General features: G+C 43.5%; 1 protein-coding gene across 4 annotated transcripts in view; it reads right to left on the bottom strand.

Moving 5' to 3' along the window:
• LOC136857270 (carnitine O-palmitoyltransferase 1, liver isoform) overlaps nucleotides 1-21,297 on the bottom strand; it is a 216,899-nt gene that overhangs the window by 103,368 nt on the left and 92,234 nt on the right. Inside the window, exon 1 of one of the 4 annotated variants that reach the window (XM_068225115.1) lies at nucleotides 2,636-2,746. The exons of 2 other annotated variants lie outside the window; for them this stretch is intronic. The gene's annotated coding sequence lies outside the window, so the exon portion shown is untranslated. Of the gene's footprint in view, nucleotides 1-2,627; nucleotides 2,747-21,297 lie in introns of those variants that run through there. One more of the 4 variants, XM_068225117.1, reaches the window with a different exon arrangement.

Raw genomic sequence — 21,297 nt, 5'->3', positions numbered from 1 at the left:
TACCGCCCTCGCCCACAGGGGCGAGGGGTGTCTGATTTGCCAGTACCGGTAACGCAAACTGTGAAGATTATTTCAAATTTCCTCCAAACAACGCCCTTCTTACTCCACTTCTGGTGTGTATGCGTCTCTAACAAGACATATGTATCCTTGCAATCCATTTCGTTGCAAACCTCCGAGTGCAGTCGGTTAGTCCCCTATTCCGAAGAAAGCTGATATAACAATTCCTTGTCGCCGACTTCCAGCAAGTTATGAAGAACAATATTCTGATCTTAAACTATTATTATTATTATTATTATTATTATTATTATTATTATTATTATTATTATTATTATTATTATTATTATTATTTCGGAAGTTGTTTACGTCGCGCTAACTCAGGTTTTCAACGATGAAGGGATATGGTGGGGCTGGATTGGATGGAAAGCGACATTTGCACTCAGATAGAATTATTGGTAATTACGGCACAGACTCGTGAACTGGGCTTTGATGGTGGGTTTCGACCCTACCATTTCCCAAACGCAAGTTTATACCTACGCGGCTCGCACCGCGCAATTCAGTTCATCATCATTATTATTACTGACACTATGAAGCATCCTTACGTAAAATAATATTTCTCCCTACAGCTACTACTTATTTTTTTTTGTTAGGGGCTTTACGTCGCGCCGACACAGATAGGTCTTATGGCGACGATGGGATAGGAAAGGCCTAGGAGTTGGAAGGAAGCGGCCGTGGCCTTAATTAAGGTACAGCCCCAGCATTTGCCTGGTGTGAAAATGGGAAACCACGGAAAACCATTTTCAGGGCTGCCGATAGTGGGATTCGAACCTACTATCTCCCGGATGCAAGCTCACAGCCGCGCGCCTCTACGCGCACGGCCAACTCGCCCGGTACAGCTACTACTAGAACACGCGTTTACTCTTATGCTGAAATCAGATTGGAAATGAACACAATATTTACAGAGCATGTATGTCTACCCCTTAGTCCCGTTTCCTGGTTCGGTGTCGGGGATGAGGAGAAATGAAATTATAAGGCATGTTTTGGGGCCGGATGCCCTTCCTGTCGCCAACCTCAGTTGAGGGGCTAATAAAGATGAAATGAATGATGCTGAATGAAATTGGGTCGACTATGTTCTATGAATAGGAACTGTCCCGACATTTCCCTGGAAGTGAAAATGGTGAACCACAGAAAACCATTCCCTTTGGTTCCACAGCCGTAGCGCTTTTACACGCGCGGCCACTCCGACCGGTAACCAAACAATAAGTAATGTACAGATTATTCCATGCTCTGGCCGATAGAAACACTTCATAGTCTCGGAAGTATAAAAGCAAACTTCGTATCCACGACCACACAAATTGTAATTACACTTACCACAACAACGAGCTACATTAAAACACACACACACACACACACACACACATTACTTACTGAACGCAAGCGTTCTGGAATAACCCGCATTTTCTCGACAAAGCAAAGTAACCATGCACACACTTGCGTTGATGTTTCAGTCATCAGTTTACAGACTGCTTTGATACAGCTCCCCATGCTACCCTATCCTGTGCTAATAATTTAACTTCTACGTAACTACTACATCGTACATTTGCTCTAATCTGCTTGTCATATTCATACCTTGGTCTACCCCTACCGTTATTACCGCCTACACTGCCCTGAGGAACCAACTGAACAAATCCTGGATGTATTAAGATGTGTCCTATGATTCTATCTCTTCTCGTCACATTTAGCCAAATCGATCTCCACTTACCAATTCGATTCAGTATCTCTTCATTCGTGATTCGATCTATCCATCTCACCGTCAGCATTCTTTTGCAACACCACATTTCAAAAGCTTCTATTCTCTTTCTTTCTGGGCTAGTTATCGTCCATGTTTCACTTCCATACAATGCTGCGCTCCAAACGAAAGTCTTCAAAAACATCTAATTCCTGTATCAATGTTCGAAGTACCGAGCTCGATAGCTGCAGTCGCTTAATTGCGGCCAGTATCCAGTAATCGGGAGATAGTGCGTTCGAGCCCCACTGTCGGCAGCTCTGAAGATGGTTTTCCGTGGTTTCCCATTTTCACACCAGGCAAATGCCGGGGCTGTACCTGAATTAAGGCCACGGCCGCTTCCTTCCAATTCCTAGGCCTTTCCTATCCCATCGCCGCCATAAGACCTATCTGTGTCAGTGCGACGTAAAGAAAAAAAATGTTCGAAGTGAGCAAATTTCGTTTCTTAAGAAAGGCCTTCTTTGCTTGTGCTAGACCTCCTTACTTCTGCCATCATTAGTCATTTTATTACCAAGTAACAATATATGGTACATAATTTCCTAATCTAATACTTCCTGGCTTCCTGCATCACCTGACTTCGTTCGACTACACTCCATTACTTTTGTTTTGAACTTATTTATTTTAATCTTGTACTCCTTCCCCAAGACTCCCATACCATACAGCAATTTCTCCAAATCTTCTGCAGACTCAGGTAAAGTAACAATTTCATCGGCATATCTTAGGGGTTTGAATTCCTCTCCTTGGATTGTAATTTGCCGTATCTCCTTTTCTATAAAAACATTGAAATATAATACAATAAAACAATATGGTTTCCAGAAACGTCACACTAAGCTGCGGCACATACCAGCTTACCAAGCTTATCCGTGCAAGTCCACGCCTTCTTCCGGACAGCCAGCTCACGACAGCGTAAACAACGAAGCAACGTACTGCGTTACTGCACTCTCCTGCTGCTGCACTCTACTGCACTCTCAATCACTGTTACAGAAGCTCCTTCCAGTCTAACTTCGTGTGACATCGGATGTAGTCGGGACTATTCGCCTACACACTTCGTACTCTCACGGTCACGGGTTAGTTGAGAACAACAGGCAAATGAGATAATAGTAACATCGAATGCAAGTTCAGCGCTGTGTCTTCGTTTTTCAAAAGTTCAGTACCACACCTTTGTTCTAAAGAAGTTCTAAGACATGCTAATATAGGAATGTTAGCCAGACAATATTTCATGGATATACTCCTACTCAGTGGCGTATCCTGGAATCTCCACTGAGGCATGCGACTAGTAACCATGCAGTTAACACAACGTATTAAGTAAATTTCAATTCTACTCACCCTAATTACATGTAGGTGAACTCGAGCCAAACAGTTTTACTGTAAGTTTCTGGACTGAGCGTGCGTACACAATTCTTGTTTTCTGTTTTTAAATTTACGAGGGTTCGCCTCTGTGGTGTAGTGGTTAGTGTAATTAGCTGTCACCCCCGGAGGCCCGGGTTCGATTCCCGGCTCTGCCACGAAATTTGAAAAGTGGTACGAGGGCTGGAACGGAGACCACTCAGCCTCGGGAGGTCAACTGAGTAGAGGTGGGTTCGATTCCCTCCTCAGCCATCCTCGAAGTGGTTTTCCGTGGTTTCTCACTTCTCCTCCAGGCAAATGCCGGGATGGTACCTAACTTCAGGCCACGGCCGCTTCCTTCCCTCTTCCTTGTCTATCCCTTCCAATCTTCCCATCCCCCGCAAGGCCCCTGTTCAGCATAGCAGGTGAGGCGAGGTACTGGTCATCCTCCCCAGTTGTATCCCCCGACCCAGAGTCTGAAGCTCCAGTACACTGCCCTTGAGGAGGTAGAGGAGGGATCCCTCACTGAGTCCGAGGGAAAAGCCAACCCTGGAGGGTAAGCAGATTAAGAAGAAGAAGAGGAATAAATTTACGAGGGAAGGTTGAGGTCTCCCGGCTTTAACTATTTGAATCTTTTCATCAAACGAACGGCCAGTAAATGGCTTTTCAAACTGATTTACAATTATATCCGTTTTAGACTCATCCATCGTTAATACCACATCTACGCAAGATATAATAAAACACCTAAAATACAATGAATAACTCACTAGTTTGCCACAACTCAAGCACTGGAGGTAAGTCACCCCAATGGCATTGGTCAGTTTCGTCACGTTGGGTTCTCGCTGGGGGGTAATCTGTGGGTCCCGTTCGCTGTAAAGATGCCGACTTTCTCCACGTTGCTAACAGATGGCAGAGGGTAGCACGGATATAGGGTGACAAATTCTGACCAAGTTTCAATTGCAGCGACATCGTTCGGAGGGTTTCAGAACTACGTCTGCCACCGAATGCAATTTTAAGATTGAATGACCGAGCTCGATAGCTGCAGTCGCTTAAGTGCGGCCAGTATCCAGTATTCGGGAGATAGTAGGTTCGAGCCCCACTGTCGGCAGCTCTGAAAATGGTTTTCCGTGGTTTCCCATTTTCACACCAGGCAAATGCTGGGGCTGTACCTTAATTAAGGCCACGGCCGCTTCCTTCCAACTCCTAGCCCTTTCCTGTCCCATCGTCGCTATAAGACCTATCTGTGTCGGTGCGACGTAAAGCAACTAGCAAGAAGAAGAAAGATTGAATGCCTTTCTTCCTGAACTCGTCCATTCGCTGTTTCTTTCTTCCTAGAGTGATGTAGACGGCGAGACTACACCAGCACCACACGTAGTCAAGCAACGGAACCAGTACAGTTGCGCGGACATTTTGAACTTCTGAGAGATGAAATCGTTAATATTCGACTTGAAACAACCTAAAATCGTACATCAGACAGTTCTTTGTGTTATCATAACGCATGCAATGAATGCCTTGCATTCAAGGAGAATACGCCCCTGCTCCTACTTTATTACTCATGTCAACGTTATCGATTTGTTTTTTCTAACTGCGCCTCCTTCTGAAAGTGAAATATCAACATCAGACAGGAACTTACTAACTCATACTCTTTGTATTAACTGTTGGAAAATCAGCAACACTTACAGGTAGTAGTATGCAATTTATTTCCGACTGGAGCATCCTGGGTTCAAATCCTGACGAAATCAAAATGACCAAAGAACATATTTGTTTTCAATCACGTTTCAGATTTAGAGCATTAAGAAAAGCAGAAAATACAGTAGAGAAATGTCTTCTAGTGTATTTGAGGAGAGAAGGCCTATTCAGTTACGTGAACCTGTCACATGAAACATGGAATTAGCGACCAACATTGCTATGTGCACTTCGTAATTCCTTGAAGTTGAGAGATTTCTCTGAAAACAGTTACTCTGAATGTCACACATTTTCTTGTTCAATGATATCAAGCATGTGATATCAGCTGTACTAACCACAATATAGCCTACATTCACGCATAGGAACTATATCCAGGGAACAAACACGTAACACTAGTTTTTTTTAAAATTCGAACCGCTTCCTTAAAGGCTGCCGACAAGCCGTGTAACGTGTGTGTATGTGTTACTTTTAATATAGCTCATTGCAGTGTTTAACACAATGACATTTTGTATGGTCGTGATTCAAGCTTATAAGTTGTTGTTTTTTTTTGTTATTGTTTCAAGGCTCCATTCACAATAACAATGAATCGTTAATATAGTAACATAAAACTTAAACGCATAAAATTGTAGATTTAGGCAGGCATTCACAATGAACGTTGCAAGCGTAAGTTTTAATCAATGAGAAAACTACTAGTAAAACGTTTTCTTTCCTTCCCTGAAGGGGACGGCGGGCCTCCTAGACGGTAACGCCGTCTCTCAGGCCAGGGAGATATGATACGGTGTGAAGGAGATGTTCGGAGAAGGTGAGAGGGTTGGAGGCCGTGGTCCATACTAGGAACTGTCCAGGCATTCGCCTTAGAGCAGGAGAATGGAAAACCACGGGAAACCCTTCTGAGGACAGCCGACAGTGGGACCAACCCCTCTCCGTCTCCCGAATGCAGAGGCGTTGAGCCACGACAGAGCCATGGCTCTGCTCGGTTGGTCGGTTGGAGTACAGAACTGTCGGACCACGGACCAGTCGAAGCCTACTCTGCAACCGCCGGCCAATGAGAAAACTACTAAAATGTTTTCATTCCTCCCCTGAAGGGGGGCCTCTTACACGGTGACGCCGTCTCACAGGCCGAGAGATTTGTTGCGTTGAAGGAGATGTGCGGAGAATGTTGGCAGCCGTGGCCTATACTAGGAACTGTCCCGGCATTCGCCTTAGTGCAGGAGAATGGAAAACCATTCTGAGGACAGCCGGAGGTGGAGACCAGCCTCTCTCCGTCTCCCGAATGCAGAGGTGTAGAGCCGTTGCCACCCCTCCTCTGCTCGGTTGGCCGGTCAGAGTGCAGAGCTGTCGGACCACGGTCCAGTCGTGGTCACTTGTGGATCGAGACCCACTCTGCATCCACCGCCGAATAGTACAAGTGATGGTCTATGCCCTTGTTAACGATTCATTTATTTGCATCTAATAGATCGATTTTGAGAGACATCTGTATGGAATTTGGAGTCGACAAGTGTAGGATTCAGTTAATCGAAGGAGGGAAACTGATTCAGGCTCTATGAAACTACCTCGAATGAAATAATCAATTCTCTAGAGCAGCGGTGTTCAAAGTATGGTTTGCGAATCAGTAGGGGTACGCGGGGTCTTCTCAAGGGGTACGCAAATTTATCGTAGCTTCTGTTTTCAGTGAGTAGAAGTTAGTTCAGCCTGCTCATTTTCAATAAAATCTTGTTTTGATTTAGTGTTTTTGTCTACGATTACACAGAGTCCCCTTTCCGAACTATTCATTCTAAATATGTGTCAGTTTGTACTTCCCACTGACTTGGTATCTAAAAATGCTTACTTATGTTGCATTGCTCTTGTTTTAATTTTTTGTTTAGAAATCCATGCATTTCTCCAATTTTTCAATAGCAGTGTATACCAGGGCCTCTCAGAGTGCATGCACCGGTGCATTGCGCAGCGCAAGGTGCAAAAGACGACTTCCCTAGGTTGACCAGACTGCAGACCCCCCCCACTCTTTGATTTTAAGCAATAGCGTTGTCTCTCTCTTTCTCTACGCCTGTCTCGCTCGCTCTGCCTGTCTGCCCCTTCCTCACTTGCTCAGTAGCGCTCCATCATCCGAGCAGAGTTGAGCCGAGCTTAGCCGAGTCGCCCCGAGACAAAATGCTGGTCCGAACCGAGCCGAGTCGGGCCGTTGCACGGTGCACATAACCTCTGAGCCTTGGTTTGCACGCCTGAGATTTTGGGCGTTTGAGAGGCCCTGTTTTTATAGTACAATAGTAATATTTTTGCATTGCTACATTACATTGCAAAGGTCCTACCCCTCCGGCCGTTTACAGGGGTAGGAAAGCTTGGTTGCCAAATAACAGTCAGATCATCTGAATAAAAATCCACAACGTCGCGACAAAAGATTAAGAGAGAAGAGAAAGTGTAAATATCGATATGACCTCATACAACACTTTTAATACTACAGACGGAAGGAAAGCAGTTCAGAATATGGGCCTCTGCGACAGTAAAAGATGCAACATAGAAAATGAAGATGTTCATGAATTCTTTTTAAAATCAGTGGGCGTAGAAAATCCCCAACGCTTGGATGATTATCAGTGTTCTGTTAACCACAAGGTCCATGATGAAGAATACAATATCTTGTTAATGAGGCAGAAGTTTACCAAGTTGTGAAGGAATGAATATTGACAGCGCTCCTGGGCCTGGCCGAGTTTTATAGAAAGTGGCTAAGGAACTAAAATGTGTCAAAGTCATTAGTTTCATTGCTAATATAATGCTAGCCTGGGAATATGTACCACAAATATTCAGGAAAAGACGTACCATTTTGAGTTTAAATCAGGAGACCCCAATGTATTAGGGAACTGGCGTCCCATTACAATATTTTCAGTACTGAGAAGAATCATTCAGAAGATACCGGTACTTGAAAGAAAGCTTTGGCCATACATAGATTTATCAAAGCAGAAAGGAGGTTTTGTTTCAATGCCTGGTACATTCATTGAATCTTCGCTCGTAAACACCTGCCTGCAAGATACAAAGACAAAGAAAAAAACTGCTGTGTTACATTCCTTGATGTATCGGAAGCATTTTGGTCACAAACATCTAGACTCTAGTGTTAACTTTGAACACTAAACCGATTCCTCTATGTCTACGGTCTTTAGTACTACAACTTATGACTAACAACACAATAAATATCGAAATTGATGCAGTGACACGAACCAAGGACATTCACATTCGTAGAGGAGTAGCTCAGGGACCCTTATCACCTCTGGTATTCAATGCTGGTATTGATTTTATATTTAAGGGTAGTAAATATCTAGCTGTAACATTAAATGATTACATTTTAGTAGACGTAGAACCTGTGTTAAATACTTAAATTCCAATATAAATAAGCTCGTCAACTCATCACTCTTGAAACCTGATCAATATATATACTGTATATATATGTATATAAAAAACTGGGGAGTTGGCCGTGCGGTTAGGGGCGCGCAGCTATGAGCTTGCACCCGGGAGATAGTGTGTTCGAACCCCACTGTCAGCAGCCCTGAAGATGGTTTTCCGTGGCTTCAGATTTTCACACCAAACAAATTCTGGGGCTTTACCTTAACTAAGGCCACGGCTGCTTCCTTCCCACTCCTGGAATTTTCCTATACCATCGTCGCCGTAAGACCTATCTGTGTCGGTGCGACGTAAAGGAAGTTGCAAATATATTAAATATTAAATCAATATATTTGGCCCAGTTTGATATATTCCTTACAGTTCGCCTCCTTACCTAAAATCCGACGTGGCTTTCTGGAAGACATTGATAAGTTAGCCAAAGTGATGTGAAAGAAATAATAGAAATACCAAATGACAACCCGGATTCTATGCTGTATTCGTCCAGAACAGTTCGTGGTTTGGGTGTTATGAAAGCTTCATGATAAGCATTTCTTCAACATATCAAGATATGCAACCGCCTGAAGCGCAGTCCAAATGTGCTTTTTTCAAGTTCGAGAATGTTAAAGAAGAAATTCACGGTAGTTTAAGGCATCTTAAACTAGAAATTGATGAAGAGTTCAAAGTAAATAAAAAAAGAAAGAAACTTCGCGATCGAAACATGAAAAGTGAAATCCCTACCCCGTCGTGGCAGAGGTAACGCCTGGTATGTGAACGTTAATTTGGTAGATGAGGTTCCAATGGTCGTACAGCATACCTTGAGACCTTACCTACTCAGGGTGTGTCAAATCGAAGTTATACTCCATCTGTAGGCGTACCATAAAACATCTGTAAGTGATCCCTCAAAACAAAGTGAATAGCGGTGCGTCCGTGTGTCGTTGTGAGGTACACAGACTACTGCGGTCATTTGAGCACGTTGTACGTAAACCAGCACATCCCATGATGCATCTTAACGAGGTTCAAGTCGCAAGGGCCCTCACTTTGATCCAGGAAGGATGGACTTATCGTTGTGTTGCTGTGGATCTCAATGTCTCTCGTCAGTTATTCAACGCTTGTGGAATCGCTACAGTGAGACAGTCCGGTTCACAAGGAGGGGTGGACAAGGTCGTAGACGCATGACAACCCCACATTATGACCGATATCTGATCATCTGTGCGTTGCGGCGTCGTTCAGCAACTGCCAGAGAACTGCAACAAGACCTCAGGAGGGTCACTGGAGTCACGGTGTCTGACCAGACAGTAAGGAACAGGTTAAGAGAAGTGTCCTTACGACCCAGACGTCCTGTTCGAGTGCCCCGTTTAACGCAGCAACATCGCGCAGCTCGCTTTCTGTTTGCCCGTACCCACGTCAATTGGCAAACCGCTGCGGAGTACATCGAGCAGATACTGCTACAGCATGTGTTGTTTGCTGCATACAGTGTAAACCCTGAATTCGTACTCATGCACGACAATGCCAGGGCACATGTAGCGGGCATCACCAGATCTGTCTTGCGAGAACTGGACATTCAAGAGATGGAATGGCCAGCAGAGAGTTCCGACCTTAATTCCATCGAACATGTGAGAGATAGGCTTGACAGAAATGTTCGTGGGCGTCCTGTTCCACCACAGACTCTCCAAGACCTCGAACAGTCTCTCATTGAAGAATGGGACTTGATACCGCAACGTGACCACCGTCGACTTATGCGGAGCATGCCACGTAGGTGCCAAGCTGTGATAAATGCTGGTGGAGGACATACACCATACTGAAGCTCTCCAACTATGATAAAAAAATCCACCCTGGAGGACTGTTATCACTTTTTTCGCACCTATTTGGACATTTCCGTTTGTATTCTGAAAATGAATGCTAATCCATCGATGTTCTTTTGTATACTTCAACGGTAAAGAATAAATGTTAAGTTGGTAATATAGCCTACGCGGGTGTGAGGTATTGTTTTGTGGAGCATGGCATACGTTCAAAAACATGTTCCCCTAAACTTTTTGAACTGTGTAGTTCGATATCGACGAAGAATGGCCTATCTTCTTCTCAATGGACGAACGCCATAAAAATGAACTGCAACGTTTTGCAGTTCGTACTATTCCCGACAGAAGCCTAAATGCCCGTTGCCATGAGTACAACGAGATTGGAACCCTTCCTCATGTTCATGGTTTCTGCAGCAAAGCGGAGCTCTTAAAAAACAACAGGCACCATAGACTAAGAAGAAGGATAGCTGACTGCTTTCGAAATACAAACTAGTTCGATGTTTATGAAGAAGTAACCTGTACCTGTACGCCAAATGAAGGTCCCATTAAACGAGCGGACATTGTAGGCATTGATAAGAAATCTGGCCAACCAGACCGTAACACAGAAGAAACATGGCGGACATCGGTGGGGGACATGAGAGGTTAAGGGTAAGATTACAGTATGTATGGTTATTCCGAGTCACCTAAAGGAAACATCACAAGTTAAACGTCATGAAATGCAACTCATTAACTCAAAATATGATTAGTTATGTGCCAAAAGCAACGTTATCGCGTAAATGTAACTGTAATTTCAGAGGGAATATAACGGAGGCAGAATTATTTTATCAACATCAGGTTGAAAAACACACACACTATAAACATATTTTACGTATGCAATTCCGGACAGCAAATAAGATAAATAGATGCCAAACGGATAACATTCTTAACCTTACATGAAATACCATAAAACATCATCAACCACAGCCCACTTCGTAAAACATGCGAACAAATGCATTTCTCGAACAAAATTTCAACTCGCCACAATCCACTTCATTTCAATTCACGAGAACTTGGGTTACGTTTCGTTTACGTACCTCCGCTGTAAAACATCCTAACTCTGAGTCACGATATTTCGAATATTTCCGAAGTACGTTGGCTGATTGGGGAAAATGCTAGGACAGGCATCATTAGGTAACCTCAAAAGTTTGCATGGCACTACATTTAATATCAAATGATTAATGCACACAACACTGCTATCACTTGTTTCGAAGTTTTCCCTATAAATGCACCTAACCAGTTTACCTTACTAGGTCTTTTGGAAATCTGAACACTGAAGTTTTTGCTCTGCCCCTATAATTGGACTTACATCCACGCACACAGCACATATGCGACCCACCTAATTAAACTATAAACATACCCACAGGTAAGTGAAAATATAAAGAAAACAAGTTCTGAGAAAAACATGAGGACAATCACCTTATCACCACCGGGATTGTTCGAATACATACGCTTTTTATTAACAAACAGCTTCTTACGGCACTGAAAGAGTCCCTATAGCATTTAAATATAAATAGATATAATGTTCGGTTATTAATATACAAATTTCCGTAAATATTATTGGTAACAACACGACTTACACAAATGAAAACAAACACATGCTAGCACTCCAACTGCCATCATTGTGGGCAGTTTCGACAGGTCGGTTAAGGACTGAAGTATTGCAGTTGGTCTTGGTCGGTCTTGATCGGTCTTGATCTAGCAAAGGCGTCATTATCGATCCAGCAGTCAGATGATTTGAGAGAGATGAAAAGCAATCCAAAGATGTTGATTCAGAGAAAACAAAAAGGCACTATAAGCCTTGCGCACAAGTATAACATTAATAACTGGGAAGTTTTGGTACCGTATGTTGTTTGGTGCGCGCAGAACAATCACAAATTTTTCAGTGAATATTTTCAAAAGGTTCCGACTCCCTACTAATGTTCTACAAGAAATGTCAACTGCGATGTTCAGAGACTTACTCCAAATAGTACAAAATCATCTGCATGACTTAAAAAAGTTATTTGAATAAATAGAATCCATGGGGGTTAGCTGCCCGAATGTAAATAAATATTACAACATTTAAAAAATGTTAGTGCGTGCAGGGACTCTGACCAAGCGGCCTAATCTTCGAAAGATTATTATTATTATTATTATTATTATTATTATTATTATTATTATTATTATTATTATTATTATTATTATTATTATTATTATTATTATTATTATTATTATTTGGCATCCAGCAACAATCATTTGTTATTTGTGGTATAATCGCAATATACTCGTACTTCGTGGGGACGAAGGTAAAACGATTGTATTTTGGAGGCTTGCCAACCAAAAATTATGAATACCACTGCTCCAGAGCAGGGCATCTCAAACGCCCAAAATCTCACGCGTGCAAATCGAGGCGTAAAGGCTCCGTCCACAGTGCAACCGTTTGACTCGGCTCAGGTCGGCTTGGCTCGGATGGTGTAGTGTACTGAGAGCGACGAAGCGTTCGCTGATAGACGGCTTGTTTGTCAGTGAAGTAGATAAGCGCAAGACAACAGCATAATAATGGATCAACCTGTTTAGAAGAAAGCAAAGACTTCCGAAAATCCATTTCAATCGAACTGGGAACTTTTGTATTTCTTTGTCAGTCGTGACGATAAAGCCAAATGTGGGACAATATTACGCCATCATCAAAAATATGTATTTTACAATATAAAGGCTATGCTCGAATTCTACGAGAATCTGTCGAAGGAAGATTTTCCCAAGCTGCATCGAGAAGCAGCTAAGATTACCTGTATGTTTGGTTTCACATGCATATTTGAAAGCTTTTCTTCTGTTTTGACTTGTAGGAAAACTAAATTGCATGTGAGTGTTTCTGTTTGTAATTTAAAGAACGCTCTCAGAATTGCTGCCCCCTTGTTCCAGACATGACTGGTATAATGGCAAAGAGGAAAGGGAAATAAGAGCTAGAGAAGATAAATTGTCTGCTCGAACCAAATCGAAAGAAGAGTTTCTTTTAACACCGGTAACATTCTCCCATACAAAAAAGTGTCCCCGCTCACCGCACATAAATATTTCGCAGTGAGGGGAGAATCAGCGGGGAAGGTGAAGAAGGCGGAGACTCCGAATGGGTGAGACAGATGGAGGGAGAGAGGAGTGGGAGTTTGCACTCTGGTCAACCTAGTGAAGTCGTCTCCTGCACCTTGCGCCGTGCAGTGCACTGGCGCATGCACCCTGACATACCCTGCTCTAGAGCATACCTTGCCAACCCGCGCTCATCGAGCCAGAGCGCCGTGCTCGGCTCAGAGTAGTCCCACCCCCACCTGACTAGTAATTCCCTCTCTTGTTCGACCGTTTGCACGCAGAGTTCGAACGACGATTGAAAGAAGCGGAGGAAATGCAAAGAGAATTGACGGTTTTTATGATACTATTTTCCATCCCACCTGAGGATGCCGCAGCCTGCTACCATAGGGAGTTGATCAGGTTACAGTGCCATACAGTCCTGAAAGATCGGTACTATTCTAGAAAATATCTTCTAAGATTTTATGAACATTTCTCCCAGCAAGAGTTCCCACGGCTACATGCACAGGCATACCGATTAGCTGCAATGTTTGGCAGTTTTACAAGCTATATTTCCGGAAGAAAGCATGCAACATCCACACGGAAAAGATAATTTTATTCACAAGTGATGTGACACGTAGTTCACCAGGCGAGTTGGCCGAGCGGTTAGGGGCGCGCAGCTGTGAGCTCGTATCCGGGAGACAGTGGGTTGGAACTCCACTGCCGGCAGCCCTGAAGATGATTTTCCGTGGTTTCCCATTTTCACACCATGCTGTACCTTGATTAAGACCACGGCCGCTTCTTTCCCATGTCTAGGCCTTTCCTGTCCCATCGTCGCCGTAAGACCTACCTGTGTCGGTGCGACGTAAAGCAAATAGCAAAAAAGAAACAAGTAGTTCATCATTGCAGAAGTAGTTCGGCTCCATGGCTAAATGGTTCGCGCACTGGCAGAATCTGGAATTTTAATCTTGGCTGGGTGTATGTGTCGTTTTCATCATCATTTCATCCTCATCAGGACACGCAGGTCACCTACGGGAGTCAAATCAAAGGACCTGCATCTGGCAAGCTGAACTTGTCCTTGGACACTCCCGGGCTGTTGTATACAAGGAATTTGGTATACAAGGCACAACATAAAAGTTTATTACTTCAACACATTTATACAATATGTATATGAAATAGAACGAAACTTTTCTTGAAACTTGTTGAGTTGCACACGTTTAATGTTAATATAAGGTAGTAGGCTGAGGGCCTGAGTATTATTTACATAGGTACAAATGGAGATTCCTATATACATTCAATCTTGTCTTGATGAGACAGTCTGTTCAAATGAGAGAATTTTCTTGATAGTCGAAAACTATCGGTCATGTATAATAACAAGTGTAACTTGTAGAGAGAATTCGTATTAGCAGAATGCTAACAGGAGGCGTATGACTTGCAATGAACTTGCGTCTAGTGTTCATATATAGCAGAATGCTATTATTGGAGTCGGAGCACTGTAGGGGACTTGAGTGAGTAGCAGAATGCTTGGATGGGTGCTCGACGTGGCTACGGGATGCAGGATGAATGAGGCAATGTCCAGAGGTGAAACCTCACGGCCAGAAATCAGTCCACCTATTCAGAACACATTTTTAAGAGGGTGCCTCCGTGTCTGACTTGCGGTGTAGTCTGGTCGTTGGACACTGTAGGAGTCCTGGAGAGGCGAGAAACGTTGCTCCTTTTATAGCGCTGGCTGACGTCACCGATCACGTCAGCGCACTGCAGTCTGCCTCGTGGTCTCTGGAAACGTCGATGAGTCGGGCGGGCTGCGGAGATTGTATACGCGGAGGACACACAACACGGGCCATACACCATTTCATTTCATTTCATTGCAGAAGTAAATGATTACACATTCAAACCAAACAACACACACATTTCATAGTAAAGGGTGCCCAAACAGTCGCATCAATACACAGTGTACCTCCCCACCCCACCTCTAGTGGCAATGCAGGTGTGTATTTGTGCATACAAACGATCATAAATGTATCCTGCGCTAGATTGTCCCAAGCATATTGCACCTTTTGATGCAATTCAGCAATGCTTCTTGCAGACTCTGGAAAATGCTTAAGTTCCCTCTTCATCATGTCCCATACGTGTTCAATGATTGGCGAGAGATCCGATGATCTTGCTGGCTAGGGCAGTTGTACACCGCGTAGGGCACGTTGCGTCGCAGCAGCTGTATGTAGACGTGCATTGTCCTGCTGAAAAAGCTCGTCATCTTCCTGTCGAATAAATGGCAGTAGCGCGGGGACAATAACCTGTGCAATGTAGCGGGCACGGGTTACTTTACCCTACAGAAACACCGACTGTGACCGCGAGTTGTAACTGATGGCCCTCCACACCATGAAGCCTGGGGTGGGACCGGGGTGTCGTGGGCGAATGCACTCCAGAGTAGGCCGCTCACCAGGTCTACGCCTACACGTGTACGTCCATCCCTTGCATACGGACAGAACCTACTCTCGTCATTGAAAAATGAAACTGAAGACAGCAGAACGCCATTCCCCTCTCCAGTCGACTCTTTCACGACACCAAAGTAGCCATGCTTGGCGGTGTCGTGATGTCAGTGTTAGCCGGGCCAGAGGCACACGTGATCGTAATCCTGCTGCAAGCAGACGGTTCCCAATGGTCCTTGGTGACACAGCAGTTGCAACACATGACCGGATTTCGTTCCTGAATGATGTTCGGTCAGCCACCGCTGCTCGCACAATGCGTCGATTTTGACGTGCGTCTGTACTACGTGGACGTCCGGAGCCTAGTCTACGGCTGTGGAAATATTCCACTGACCACTGATGAAAGCAGCGACACAACACCACATATACATTGTGCCCAACATGTGAAGCAATCCGCTACCTCCATCCAGCTTCCCTCAGGCCCGCAATGCGACCCCGTTCAAATGGCTGCAGTTGTTCAACAGGAGCACGTACTTGTCGGCGGGGCATGGTTGTACCCTGGAATGAATGTTGCAAACACTGTTCACCTCTAACCTCAGCACAGTTATTGCCTGCAGCGTCAAAACGGAGCGCGCATGGACTGGCCTCCTGAGCGCCATCTGATCGCCGATGTCTGTGATAAATGGATCACTAACACAACAATCGCTCAGGTAGCATCCAGAATGTGCTAACTTTCTACTTCAAAGAGATGAAGAAAATTGTGTTCAATTCAGAAAGACCCAAATTTTGGTTGGATTGTATGAGACAGAAACACTAATATATTTCTTTGTGTTAAATTTTAAACATAGAATTCCTTTCGAATTTGTGAGATAAAATCATTTCCGTTTTTTCTTTAAAAAAATATCTTTAAAATTCTAAAACAAGTCTTTCTCCCAAATCGTCCCAGCCCAAACTTTGTAACACTTTCGTAACGCTACTCTTTTGTTGGAAACCCCCCAGAACAAATAGAGCTGCTTTCCTTTGGATTGTTTCCAGTTCTTGAATCAAGTAATTCTGATGAGGGTCTCATACACCGAAACCATACTCTATTTGGGGTCTTACCAGAGACTTGTATGCCCTCTGCTTTACATACTTACTACAACCCCTAAATGCCCTCATAACCGTGTGCAAAGTGCTGCACCCTTTATTTAAAATCCCATTTATGTGAATACCCCCAATGAAAATATTTCCTTAGGTACTTACACTGATCCTCATAAGGAACTTTCACCCCATGAATGCAGTAATTAAAACTGAGAGGACTTTTCCTATTTGTGAAACTCACAACCTGACTTTTAACCCCATTTATCAACATTATACTATTGCCTGCTGTCCATACCATAACATTATCGAGGTCATTTTGCAGTTGCTCAGAATCTTGTAACTTATTACTATATACAGAATAACATCATCCGCAAAAAGCCTTATCTCTGATTCCAATTCTTTACTCGTAACAATTAGGCCTATACATAAGAAAACATAGTTCCTGTAACACAGCCTTGAGGAATTCCCCTCTTAATTATTACAGGGTCAGATAAGCTTCACCTACTCTAATTCTCTTGACATCTATTTTCTAGAAATATAGCAACCCATTCAGTCACTCTTTTGTCTAGTCCAATTGCACTCACTTTTGCCAGTAGTCTACTCTGATCCATCCTATCAAGTGAAGTTTGACAGTACTGTACAGGATGAGACACAAAGTCTCATTACCCCCTATGGATTACAGACATGTTAATGAATTATTGTTTTCAAGAACTGATCTTTAATCTGAGTTCACACGCTCACCTGACACCGGAAGCGGAATTCTCTTTATCGCTGGCCTATATAACCACCTCGATATCGATCTATTTAAAATATGCATCCCTCGTTCGATGCGGGAAATTTACTTCAAACAAGAGAAGAAAACATGAAGACTATAGCACTAAGCAGATTCGGGTCTAAAACCAGTTCAGTTTTTGGGATAGCTCCATACTTAATTGGCAAGTTGTACAAGTAACGTAATGTGAATAGCTCACCTGGCAACCTCAACATGGCGTTCCCTCCACAAACCTGCTGCAGTTTAGAAGCGATGATGATAATCTACATCATAAGGTGTGCATCAACGCCTGAATTCTTAAGCCAAAATGACAAATTTGGATAAAGGTATTCTTTAATAAGCCAACAAATCCAGTCACATAAGATTCAACTTGATTCAACCATGTAACCTTGTAAACCTACATAAAGGCGGACAAACTAATAACTGCGGTACACAAACGCCCGTTGAAGAAATTCAATATCTGGAGTTGCAACAATACAAACATATCGCGAGTTTGCAAGCAGAATACATTAAGTCAAAGTCCGGCCTCATGGCTAAATGGTTAGCGTGCTGGCCTTTGGATACAGGAGTCCTGGGTTCGATTCCCGGCAGGGTCGGAAATTTTAACCATCATTGGTTAATTTCGCTGGCACGTGGGCTGAGTGTATGTATCGTCATTATCATAATTTCATCCTCATCACGACGCGCAGGTCACCTACGGGAGTCAAATCAAAAGCGTTGCACCTGGCGATCCGAACATGTCCTCGGACACTCCCGGCACTAAAATTCACACGCCATTTCATTTCATTAAGTCAAAATTCACATTTCTGAGAAAAGAGGGGTTTGAAAGTTTGCTGTCTTTCACTCAGGAAATCACAAAAATGGTTTATCTTTAAAAGTACTATTCAAACTGAGTTTAAGGAAGTCAAACTGACGTATTGTGTTTTCTTGTAATCCCACGATATATTCAGCTACGAATGTATACAACCTACGGCACAAGAAATGCATCGTTCATTGAACTGTGAGAACATTATGGGTACCTACTTCAATGTCACCGTACATTAAGTCCGACTCGTTGGCTGAATGGTCAGCGTACTGGCCTTCGGTTTAGAGGGACTCTGGTTCGATTGCCGGCCGGGTCGGTGATTTTAACCTTAATTGGTTAATTCCAATGGCTCGGGGGCTGGGTTTGTGTGGCGTATTCAACATTAGAAATCATATTCCTATAGTTCATTTTCAGATTTTCTTCAAGGCATGTTGTGATAGCTATCATTTCTGCTTGAAAGACTGTAGTGTGTCTACCCAAGCTCATCTGAATTGATCCCTCAGGTCTTCCCCCGTTGATCCCTCCTCTTGTGCCATCCACAGTCTTTGAGCCATCAGTCCACCACACTATATCTTCTTTTTCAGTATTCCATTTGTTGATATCCCATTCTTTTTTCATTATCTGGGTCTCAAACGGTTTTTCAAAGTTGTACTTTGGTATCATATGATCAGAAGGCATGTGTAGAACTTCCTCTGTTATTACTCTGTTAATTTTACAGTGTCCTAGATTGGGTCTTTGTGCATTCCAGCACTCTGATTGTGCCAATCTGTTGAACTCATTCTAGCCTGTCCTTTTATGAAATTGCATAGTGATGGGAGGTCTAGTAAAGTATTAAAAGCTTCTGTCGGCGTAGTTCTCATAGCCCCAGTTATGGCTATACATGCAATTCTCTGTAGGCTATCCAATCTACTGCCGACCTTTTGTTGACTTACTTTCTGCCACCAGATGCTTGCAGCATAGGTCATCGACGGTCTAATGATCATTGTGTATATCCATATTACCATTGATGGTCTAAGGCTCCATGTCTTCCCAACGGCTCTCTTACATGCATACAACAAGTCCTCGGCCCGGGTTATGTTCCTTTCTATAGGTGGATTCCAGGTTAGATTTTTATTTAAGACTACACCTAGGTGCAGTGTCTGTTCTTCCATATATATATCTTGCCCAAAGTGCTTCTGTGATCTCTTTCCCAGAGTTATCTTTTTCGGGTTGACTGATAGTTGTTCTTCCCGACACCAGTTCTCCACAAGGTTGAGTGATCTTTGCATGAGGTCCTGGATAACACTCATCACCTTACTTCGTGCCACAATCACTAGGTCATCTGCGTATCCTTGTGTATAGAAACCCAGTTCGTTGAGCACAGCAATGATTTTATTCACCACGAGGTTCCACAGCAGAGGAGGAAGAACTCCTCCCTGAGCACAACCTCTGGTGGCCCGAACCGTCAGCGTTTCTTCAAACAGGGTTGCTTTTATCTTCCTTCCGTCTAACATGGATTTAATCCGTTTGACGACGGTTTTACTCACCTTGCTCTTTTCCAGTGCTTTGATCATAGAGTCATAGGTTGTATTTCTGAAAGCTCCTTTTATATCTAGAAATGCCGCCAGTGCAATTTCTTTATATTATAGGTTTTCCTCTAGCTTACAAACCAACTGGTGGGGTGCTACTTCAGTGGATCTGCCAGGTCTATATGCAAACTGATTTTCATGTAACGTTGAGTTCAGTTGCACCGTTCTTCTGATATATTTATCCAGAATTTTCTCCATTGCCTTCAGCATGAAGGAGGTTAAACATAATGGTCTGTATGCTTTAGTTTGGGCATAGTTTGCCCTTCCAGGCTTAGGTATGAATACTGCTTTAACTTCAGACCATGATTTCGGCACGTGCCCTAAAGCTAGACTAGCTCTGAAGAGGTCCGTCAGGACATTGGCGAGTATCTCCCGTCTTCCTGTAGGAGTATTGAAAGTATCTCATCTGGCCCGGGAGCCTTTATAGGGTGAAACGTGTCGATTGGCCATTTTACATGGTTGTGTTTTATTATTCTGTTGGCACAGTTCCAGTCTGCTCTTCGAGCTCCGGTCTCTGTTCCAACCGTCTCTTCTTCTGTCGTCTCCTCAGCCTCGGGAAAGTGACACGCCATTAGCATCTCCAGCGTGTCTTTTTCAGCCTGAGTAAACAACCCATCTGGTTTCTCTAGTGTCCCCGCCTGATTTATATGGGTTTCTTTAAGAACCTTCTGAAGCCTCGCTGTTTCAGTGTGTGTTTCCACTTTCTCACAGAACAGTCTCCAAGATTTTCTTTTTGTGTTCCGTATCTCTAGGTTATACGCAGTGAGTTTCCTATGATATACGTCCCACATACCATTTCTAGATGATATTCTTTTTTTTTTGCTAGGGGCTTTACGTCACACCGACACAGATAGGTCTTATGGCGACGATGGGGTAGGAAAGGCCTAGGAGTTGGAAGGTAGCGGCCGTGGCCTTAATTAAGGTACAGCCCCAGCATTTGCTTGGTGTGAAAATGGGAAACCACGGAAAACCATTTTCAGGGCTGCCGATAGTGGGATTCGAACCTACTATCTCCCGGATGCAAGCTCACAGCCGCGCGCCTCTACGCGCACGGCCAACTCGCCCGGTGGATGATATTCTATACAACATCCTAACCTCTTTTTTTCATTTTGGCTAGCTTGTTGTTCCACCACCTTACTTTCTTGGTGTTTTTCTTTTCTTTGAGAGGATAGTTGTCATGTAATGAATCTATAATGGCCTCTTCTAATAGTTCCACTGCCTCATCCAATTCTTTCTGTCCTCTCGCGTTAGTTGGAATTTTTTGTACAGCCTTCTCTAGAACTTCTCTGTACCTATCCCAGTTGCAAGGTTGATATCATGAAGAGAGTGACTGGAGAAGATTAAAATGGGTGGGGGCGGCTTACTCCTGCAGACGGCTTACCAGCACCACATTACGAGTACGTACGGAGATTACTGGATTGATAACGTGAAAAGTATTATTGAGAGGTTGGGTTTAGGAAGCTACTGGGGGAAGGAATGGGATAGGAGGAATGGAGTGTGTTGGAGGAATACTTTAAAACGGATCAAAGATATTCAAACACAGGAGCTGGAGTCTGAATTCAGGAGAAGGACGACCCTAACCCTGTTTAAATCAAACAAGTAGTAAATATAAGAATAGAA

This window comes from Anabrus simplex, chromosome 1 (genome assembly GCF_040414725.1).
Source record: "Anabrus simplex isolate iqAnaSimp1 chromosome 1, ASM4041472v1, whole genome shotgun sequence".
NCBI lineage: Eukaryota > Metazoa > Arthropoda > Insecta > Orthoptera > Tettigoniidae > Anabrus > Anabrus simplex.
The sequence above is the reverse complement of the archived record's forward strand: the minus strand, read 5'-3'. Positions and strand labels throughout refer to the sequence as shown.